This window comes from Lepidothrix coronata, unplaced genomic scaffold, assembly GCF_001604755.1.
Source record: "Lepidothrix coronata isolate B3197 unplaced genomic scaffold, Lepidothrix_coronata-1.0 Scaffold93, whole genome shotgun sequence".
NCBI classification, from domain to species: Eukaryota; Metazoa; Chordata; class Aves; order Passeriformes; family Pipridae; genus Lepidothrix; species Lepidothrix coronata.
In genome coordinates, this window is record NW_016690273.1 from 2,262,540 (window position 1) to 2,272,599 (window position 10,060).

The 10,060-nt window shown below is 43.9% G+C and overlaps 1 protein-coding gene across 1 annotated transcript in view; it reads left to right on the plus strand.

Moving 5' to 3' along the window:
- The first annotated feature begins 1,307 nt into the window (after nucleotides 1-1,307).
- Nucleotides 1,308-10,060, plus strand: part of LOC108500713 (claudin-8-like) — a 12,444-nt gene continuing 3,691 nt past the window's right edge. The window contains exon 1 of the mRNA XM_017821889.1: nucleotides 1,308-1,399. The gene's annotated coding sequence lies outside the window, so the exon portion shown is untranslated. The remainder of the gene's footprint in view (nucleotides 1,400-10,060) is intronic.

Sequence of the window (10,060 nt, forward strand, 5' to 3'; positions counted from 1 at the left end):
TTCCCAACAGCATCTGCAGTGCAGTTACATTTTATTAATGCTCTGAGACAGAAGAGCTTTATGCCACATTGAAAGAGAGTTAAATGTTATGTGAGTAATAGGTCTTGTTTTTCTATAATGGTAATAGAAAGGGAGTTTTTTTATTATTACTGCTTAGATATCACAGAGTCACATAATTATTTCTGTCTCCTCTGGAATACTTAAGCATTTATGTTACCTGGGGTGCCGTGGGCAGAAACCAAATAAAAAGTGCTCCTGTTGGGGGCTAATCCCTGGAAACACATGAAGGGAATTGAATTTCACATTCAGTAAAACTTTTTGCTTTCTCTTTTGAAAAATTGGAGGCCTGTGGAAGAGCCCTGGTGGGCTAAACCCTGTGGACTTCAGGATTCACCACCTGCCTTGAGGCATCTTCCCAGAATCTATTAGAACAAATTACAAATTTTTTTTTAAAAAAACACCCACTTTATTTTTCCAGTTAAAACTCTGCACCTCACTGGAAGCCACTGGAACTGCTGGAGGATACTAAGATCTAATTCTTTTTAATTTAAGCTGACAGGATGAAAGCTCAAAATAGTAATAAAAATTAATAATAATAACATTATTATTATTATTATTATTTATAATAATAATAACAATACTTCTAAAGTGCTTGGGGTGCCTTGTATTTTTCCTTCATCTTTTCCCATTTATGGTTTGATTTGCTTCTCTGTTCCCTCTGGGCCGTGCACTTTATATTAACTGGGCATTATCCCAGACCATCCTTACTTTGGGATTTATTTGAAGGCAAACTGTGTTAAATTATGGTGCTGCATTATTAACAGGCCATATGGGCATCGGGCTTCAGAGAGAGAAGCTTAACAAGAACACAGGAAAACAATCTTCCAGATCCTTCCTTCTCCTAATACATAATCCTGAGTGCAGGGAAGAGATAAAACATTTAAATACTGCACTGGAGGAGTGTAAGGGACACTGTGTCAAACTCATCTGAGAGGGCTCCATGTCTGCTCATCACCTCTGCTGGTCTTGCCCAGAACTTGTATAAAGCAAGAATACGTTTTTAAGTGTTGTCTGGTCTGAAATAAGCACTGAAAAGAATTTTTTGCTCTGTTTTCTGTCAAGTTTATTCACCTGTCTGCTGCTGGTCACTGCAACAACTGGGTGCAGGTTTGGGCACCACAATATCACAAAGATCTAAAGCTATTAGAGAGTGTCCGAAGGGGGGACATGAGGCTGGAGAAAGGTCTGGAGGGGCCACAAGAGGGCACTGGGTTTGCTCAGCTGGAGAAGAAGAGCCTGAGGTGAGACCTCACCAGGGTGGCTCGATGGTCCTCGTGGGTCCCTTCCAACTCAGCGTATTCCACGACTCTGTGATACTGATTGAAAAATCAGTGGCAAGGTAAAGCTTAAGGAACGTTTTAAACGCTTATTTCACGATGCCAGACCAGATTTTAAGGTGATAATACAAAGCAGCACATTTTTGGTGCCGAGGTTTTAGGCCAAAGGCAGACAGCTGAGCCGGGGGGTGGCTGAGGTTCCAAATAACCTGCTGAGGTTCCAAATAATCCCTGTCAAGAGGAGTCTTTTCCAACAGTAGAGGGATTATTTTTTTCGTTTTAGTTTATTCAGCTAGTTCAGGCCAATGTCTGGTTCACTCCCAACGTGGCAGTCAGTTGGTATTGGAAGAAGCAGAAAATCTTGTTTTCCACTCTTTAATAAAGGGTAGGAGCTGGACCCCAGCATTTGTGATGCCTTGCCTTTAAAATCCCCAGAGTGCTGGCACCACAAATCACCAGCTCAGATCCCCTTCTTATGTACTTTGGAGAACTGATGTGTTACTTTTACTTGCTATTTTCCAAAAGCTGGATAAAAAGAGGCAGCTGATTAAATTACACTAACCCAGACTTTACAGGAGTTTTATTGAACCGACAAAAAAAAAATCAGTTAATTAAAACACGAATGAACCACCGTCAGTGCAGTAAGAAGGTTGTGATATATGTATCTTTAAATAATTGCAAAGAGACAATGCTTTGCCAAAGGGGAATGCCAAACCAAAACTGAAATACCAAATATCAAATTTGGCATAAAATTTTGTTTTCTTTGCAGGTTTCAACACCCATTCAGTTATTTCACATTTTATTCTTGCATTTCTTGTGAAAGCAGCTCTTTGGAAGTGCCCAGACCAGCATAAACTGTGCTGAAGGTCAGGGATTCACTCTACCATTACAGAATAATTCAGCTGTAAAGCTTCACACATGGGGACAGGGAGAACTTCGCTGTTGACATGCGGTGAATCACTGCTGGAAACTTCCCTGCCTTGGGATGTGTCTTTGGAAGACTAAAAAAATGTATCTACTTACACACTTCTATTTACAAGCACATAGGTAAAGGGTGATTCTTTTAATTGATAGTGTTTTAAGGTTGTTTTTACAAGGTCCCTCACCTTCAGCTGTTGCAGCACTGAACAGCCAAGGGTCAGGAGGAAGGTCTGTGCGTGGATTCATTGAAGGGAAACAGAAGGCAAAAATTAATGGTCAGCTTTGACAGTAGAAGAAGGTTATGAGTGCAGTCCTGCAGGGATGTGTGTAGGGAGTTCGTGCTGTTCAGTGTGCTCCTAATTAACCCAAAAATGGGGAAAACGAGGTGACAATATTCACTGATCACACAAAGTCATTCAGAGCAGTGAATGCAAGGCTGATTGTGAGAACTGCAGGACATCATCAGAGTGAAGGTGTGACCATGAAGTGGTCAGTGAAATTCATTGCAGGGAAACGTGGAGTGGTGTCCCTGGGAGAAACAATCCTAATTTCATATATGAAATGATGGCCTCTAAATGATTGCTACCCCACAAGATTGGGCTCTTAGGTTTCTAATAATTTGCTGCATGGAAGCATCATCACAGTGCTTGTTGTTGATCACACTGACACAGTGAAAACCAAGGATTACTGGGAAAGGCAGAAGGATCAAAACACAGAGCAGAATGTTGCTGTCACCCAAACTCATGCTGTGCCTGCATCCCAAATGTGTTGTCACATCTGGCCCTCTCACTTTGGAGGGGATGCACTGACACAGAAACAATACCAAGAAGGACAAGAAGGATAATCAGACACATGGGATAGATTATTATGAGCAATGATTTCCCAGGTTGAGAAAGAAAGAGGGATATGGGAGAAGTGTGTTAAATCACTAGTGACAAGGAAAGGGGGAACAGGGAATGGTGGTTTACAGAAAAACGAGCTAAGAGGAGTCAAATGAGAGATCCATCCCTGGAGCTGGCTGAAGGAGGAATGAACCATTCATCCATCCATCCCTGGAGCTGGCTGAAGGAGGAATGAACCATTCATCCATCCCTGGAGCTGGCTGAAGGAGGAATGAACCATCCATCCATCCCTGGAGCTGGCTGAAGAAGGAGCCAGTCCTTCATCCAGGTGCAGCTCAGGTGTAGGGCTGGGAGCTGTACCACGTTACAGCTGGTTAACACTGGCTCAAAGTGGTTTTGGACAAATGATTGGGAGCAAAATCCATTGAGGGCTATTAAATACAATAATACTGAAATGTTCTAAGCTGAAAATTGCACGAGGGGGGCTTTTGGGAATATCCCAGGGAAGGATATCAGTTGGCACAGCATTACAGTACTACATCCCTTAGGCACTGGCTGCTTTGGAAACAGGGCAGTTGATCAGGTGGATCTGTGGTCTGATGGGTTATGCCTATACTTATACATGCAGAAGAATGTATTGCATGTGGCAAGGACCTTTCCAGGAGAGATGTAAGAGATATGTGTCCCTGGCAAGCTACTTTCTTTCTCGACCTTCCCCTGTAGGAACCCTGGCATGGAAGTGCAGTGAGAACCAGTGTTAAACTTTGAAGTTCACAGCCACTGTTTTTGTGTGTGAAGCAGCTGGTGGCACTATGGGAAAATCAAATCAGCTCAGAATGAAAGCGATGAGATATTGGAAGCACTTTGGGGAAATGCAGTGAAATATTTGGATGGAAGTGTGAGTTCTGCTGCTGCCCACGGCTCAGCTGCAGCAGGGGAAGTCACTCTTCCTCATCAGCAGCTCCCACATCCATATTGCAGTGGGCCTTGAACCACACAGGTGTCCCTTTGCAGCTGAGGGATGACTCCTCATTTCCCCTTTCCTTGGATACTCTCCAGCCTGCAATAACCCTGTGTCACACACCCCTGGCTTCACAGTGACATCCCCCTCTCCTTTTTAGTACTCAGCCAGATTGATACTTCTTCATAAGGTTCTCTCTTTATATTATTAAGGCTGATCCCTCCTCCTCAGCTATTAATTGCAATTTTGGCCTTAATGTCAGTTTATGCTGGGAAGGAGGAGAAGAAATTATGGCTTGTTGGGACTTGTTTGTATTGGGAGAAAAAGGTTTAGAAACCCCTCAGCGTTGCCTAACATGAATTAAAACACCACTTGACACCTTGTTTAGACACAGTTTAGGACCTTCTGCCTGGTCTCATTTCTCACCTCTCTGCTGTCCTATTTATAGGTGAGGACAAGAACATGACAAATCTCCCCGAGAAGGCTGGTGTTGGGATTAATGTTTCTGCAGGTGCTCAGGGATGAGATATGGCTGATAAGCATTAACAGACAAGTGGATCGAGTCCAAAAATCTCAGAGCAAGACTAATTCACATTGCTGGGATTTTGGAACACGTGAGAGCACCACCCTCCTCCTCCCACTCGGTGGGACTGGTTTTTTCTGCTTTCTACTTTACTCTTCTCTTCCCCTGAAGATTTAACCCTCTCCTCCCTTTCTGCCAAACCTTACCTTCTTCTTGCTCATATCCTGGCCTCCCCCACCATCCCTTTTCCCTGCCTGCCTTAGAATTTCCCTGCTTTTCCAGTATATAGACAAGTAATTTCTTTTTGTTTGGACTTCCTGGGTAAGTGGACTGAATAGGTTTTGATTTGGAGGCACCACGCAGTCTGGAGAAACACAGTGACTAACTTCTAGCCTATACTTTGGCTTCATTCTTTCCTTTATTGGTATTTTAATACATGTGTTTTATATTCCACTGCTCTGACTGGAGCTGACCATGACCCCTGACCCCCCCAGGCTGATTAAATTGCTCTCTGTACATCCACTCTGGAGTTCTCCATTCATTACAAACTCCCATTAACCTCTAAAGCCAGGCCTCCCTGGTAATTACTATTTGTTACAAAAGAAACTTTCATTTCCATTCTCTGCTAATTATTATATTTAAGCCGGATATTTCCATAATTCAGAGAACAGATTGTCCATCTTTTGTGAGAGGAGTGGTCATTCTACCCACCTCTGCTGTCATTCTTTCCCTCTTCTTGCACAATAAACTGTGCCTTCCTTAACCACAATTTGGGAACAGCCTGTAGCTCTGCCATGGCTGTTTACCCTGGTTGTCTGCATAACACCAACACAAAAAGAAAAAAAAAAAGGGAGTTGGAAATGGACTGTGCTTCCCCAGGGAGATGCGGAGGTTTCATTTGGCTTTGCCTCTCTATTGTTGCCATGTTGTAATGAATCTGTGATGAGGAAAACCTGGTCTGCAGAACCAAAATTAGCGAGGGGAGCAACACATAGCTTGTACCTTTTGTTTCTGGGACGTGTCAACAACAAGCAGTGGAGTTGTTTGTTTGGCTGATTGGGTCCCTGAGACCACAGCAGGGTTTAACAATCTTTTGACTGACTTTGCTGTGGACAGGGGGTGATAATCAAGCAGTGAACACGTTCAGCATGCTCCTCCTGCTTCCACATCACCACTAAACACTCATTAGACTCGGAATCATCTGTCTGCTCTTAAAACTTGGGTCACAACTGCAGCACTGCACACTCAGCAGGGCTCAGTCTGTGCAGCTTTTGGCTAATTAAATTCCACAGCCTGCACTGGTTGGAAGCAAACGCCCTGAGTGGGTTTGTTTGTTGTTTTACAAGAGGAAAATGAAGAAATAGCCGGGCAGAATTCATTAGAGCAGATTTTTCTTCTCTCCCAGCTATGCCTGACCCCGGTGTCTTCATCTTCTCTCTGGGTTTAGACAACTTCAGGGAGCCTGGTGTGAGGGTGGCTGAGTGGGAGGAGGTCTCTGATTATGAAACCTGAGGCCAAGATCCTGGAAATAAAAGCCCGAGGACTCATCATTCACAGTAAATATTTTGCACAGTTTTTGCAGATATTTCTGTACAATAATTGCCACTTCTGCTCAAAGAGAAACACGATGAAAGCACCAGGACATATCCTGATTTTTCACTTAGCCAGCAAAAGTAATGGCCCATCAGTGGCTTGGGCTTCAGGATGAGCTCCCAAACTAAACCCGAGCTCCCTACACATCCCACACACATCCCAAACCCGTGCTTGCAGTCCTGCTGTTACGTGTGGCAGCCAGGTTGAACAAAGCCTGACTTTCCCTAACGTGCTCTGCAGCTGCAGCTCTGTCCAGTGGACCTGTGTTCTGAGTCCAGCTTGGCTTTGTGCAGCGTGATAAGCTCAGAGTAAATACACAGTTGCTAAAGAAAATGTGTTCTTGTGTTTGTATTTATTTATCCCACTCCCTGCTCTGATTAGCGTGATGAAAAGGACAGTTTGGCACACAGGCTGTCTTGGTCTTCCAGCGGAGAAGGGCCACCACAAACCCCAGGGTTTTGCCTCTGCTCTGCAAGGCACAGAGGTGAGTTACCTCCAGTTACAGACTCAGCTCTGAGAAGGAGCTCCTCCTCCACCAAAACAAACTCAAGTGGCTATGGCAAATCACACAATGGTTTGTGTTGGAAGGGACCTTCAAGATTATCCAGCACCTTCCACTAGCCCAGGTTGCTCCAAGCCCCATCCAACCTGGCCTTGGACACTTCCAGGGATGGGGCAGCCACAGCTTCCCTGGGCAACCTGTGCCAGGGCCTCCCCACCCTCACAGGGACCAATTTCTTCCTAATATCCCATCTAACCCTGCCCTCTGTCATTTTGAAGCCATTCCCCCTTGCCCTGTCCCTCCAGGCACTTGTAAATAATGTCTCTCCATCTCATTGCTCCTTCGTGTCCTGGAAGGCCACAAATCTGATTGTCTTTATGAGGAATTCATGATTGAGTGCACATTCTGTGGTATTTTGGGATAATGAGAATTAATATTCATCAGCAGTCTTAAATGAGAATTTGTAACAACCACAAAAAAAGCGTGTTTGAGATCTGTAATGATAATATTCTTGCACAGCTGCTTTTGTGAGCGGGGAATAATTTAGCAGCACTAGAGCTGATGTTGACTCTCCAGTTTGTGGTGAAATTATAAAGTAAATGTTTCCTCCAGAGAACTCCAGAGCTGATTATGGGGGGCTAGAGGCACACTCTGGAGGAAGGAGGCTGGAATCTGATGCGTTGCAATATTGTAAATTGGTGTAATTTCCCTGCACTGGCTTCATCCTGCTTTCATCCCATGGAAAATAGCATTATAAGAAAGATAAATTATATTACTTGTCTTTAAGTTTTAGGACAATGAATTCATGCTAAAATGTCCCTATCTTTTATTTCCCCCCCCCCAAATGTAACCTTATATCTTCTGTGATTATTTACCCACAGAAATGTTTTTTTGTTTCCCCTACTCCTAATGGGAAATTTCTGCAGACAGAAAATCCTTAAATGTGAAAAGGCCAGAGGCTGGTACGAGCTAAATAGAAGAAGATTAAGATCAAATACAAAAACATGGTGTAATGAGATAAGAGGCAACATCGTCTCAGAATAAAATATTTAGATAAGGATTATTTGGGACACTGCAGAGGAGGGAAGAGAAGGGGTTAGAGCTAAAGAAGGCCCATTCAGTGGGTCGGATTAACTGCTGTGCTAAAGAAACCATTCTTCCCCTTCAGTCTGGTTCTAACTCAGCACAGATTTTGAATTTCTGGGTTTGCTTGGCTGAGTCCCCCTTTCATTCCTTCCCCTTCAATTACTAGAACTTAACTGCAAATTTACTGTTATGCCTCAAAAATGCCAGACTATTTCTACAATATAAACCACAATGATCTTATTACAGCAAAAGATTAAACATTGTTAATTGAATTGAAAGCAGCCCTTATCTCCTCTGAGCATTTTCTCTGCTAAACTCTTAATGTAGGTTTTAGGCAAGCAGGTAAAACTGAAGTTTTGCTTTAATTCCAACCTATGAAATCCTGCTGGAGTCATTTAGGCACCTGGGGTATAACAGAAGACAATTATTGCCCAGTTGTTCTTATCTTTAATGAACTATCATGTCACCTTTGTGAAACTCTTATGATTCAGGATGGGCAGCTCTTCACAGCAGGAATGTCAGGAATGCTAAAAATAAAAGCCTGGGGACTTTTTAGAAAAGAAAATTAAGTGTAATATGGTGATGGAACCTCCAATAGGTTGGAGCAGAAGTGCCACAAATTATAGGTTTTGTCTGGAGATGTAAAACTTTTCATCAAATCAGCTCCAGGAATTTCATTTTAGAGAAGGTCTGGCACCTGTAAATTCGTGGCTAATTGCAGGAGTTGCTGGAGGATGTTACTGAGGCAGCCACTCCAGTGGGATAAACTGGGATGGAAATTTTCTTTCAAGCACACGAGTCATGAAAACTCTTCTAAAACAATGAAGGAACAGATTAATCTCAGACCTTCATATTAATGTTCCCATCTCTTTCTGCATGAGGAAGAAAAGTGACTTTATACAACATACTACATGTTCCTGCTCATTTCAGTGGAGGGGTGGTGGGTTCCATGGGCATGAACTGGGTATGTGAAGTCAGATGTTCCTGCTCTGACCCTTTCCAGCACACAGGGAGCTCCCACACACCAAAAGCTTGAGCCCAGGGCTAGAAATGTCCTATAACCTCCTCAGGGTGAATCTGTCCTGATGCAGAATGATTCCTTATGAAATTCATGTAGTCCAGTTTTCAAGCCACCACGTGGAGACCTCTCCATCCCTTAGAATCATGGAATCACAGAACCACAGAACACCCCAAGTTGGAAGGGACCCACGAGGATTATTGAGTTTAACTCCTGGCCTGCACAGGGCACCCCAACAATCCCACCTTGTGCCTGAGAGCATTGTCCAAAGGCTCCTTGAGCTCTGGCAGTTCTTTTTATCCCTCCTAGGCTTCAGCTGCCTCTCAAGGTGTACAGAGCCAGAGTCCCTGGGAAGTTGTTGTCTCTTTAGCCTCTGGTTATCTTCAAAAATCCTACTTTTGAACTGTGTGTCCCAGTTCCAAGTTAGGCAAATTTCCTACATTAACACCTCACAAAAAAAGCAGAGGTTAAAAGCAGGGGAAACTGAAATTTCTGCCCGGGGTGTTAATCCAAGGGGAACATCATCACATTGTCATCTCTCTTGCAGGGGGGGATTTAAAGAGTGAGGAGCAAGAGAAGCAAAAGTGTAAAGTTATGTGGGATATTAGGCAAAAAGATTCCCTGCACTGCTGTTACATGACCAGCCAAGGACTGTTATTTTTGCAGTTCTGTCACTGTCCCTTTTGCCATCTGGACAATGGTCAGTGGGGAGAGAAAGAACAGGAGTGAAAGCTGCCTCAGTGGAGCAGAAGTGGCTCTCCAGTGGAGCTGGTTAGGGGTGTTTGTGACTCCTCCTGCCTGCAACAGATATGTGGAACTGGCTTTTCGTGTTCTGCTGCATTAGGTACAAGACCTTGGAGAAAAGTAAGTGCCAGGTTCTGGCGTACCCGAGGCAAGCCGTGGAGAGTGCACATCACTGACACAGTAATGACAGCCTGCCGGGGCACAAAATGCTGAACAACTCGTCTGACATCAACACTCCTCTGCTTTTCCAGAGCAGCATCAATAATCAGGATTCTTTTCACTCTGCTGCTCATGCAGGGTGAGATTTTTGGAGGTGTTGAGCAACCGCTTCTTCCTCCTCTCCCCACCTCCCCCTTGGCATCAGTGGCTGCTGTTGGCACTTCATAAGTCTGAAATTAAAAATTGCTTCATGCTCAGGAAGGACATTGTGCTTAAAATGTATTTTCCTGGTGCATTTTATTCCAAAATCCCTTTAGGGGCAGAAAGGAAAATAAGGGAAGGGAAGGGAAGGGAAGGGAAGGGAAGGGAAGGGA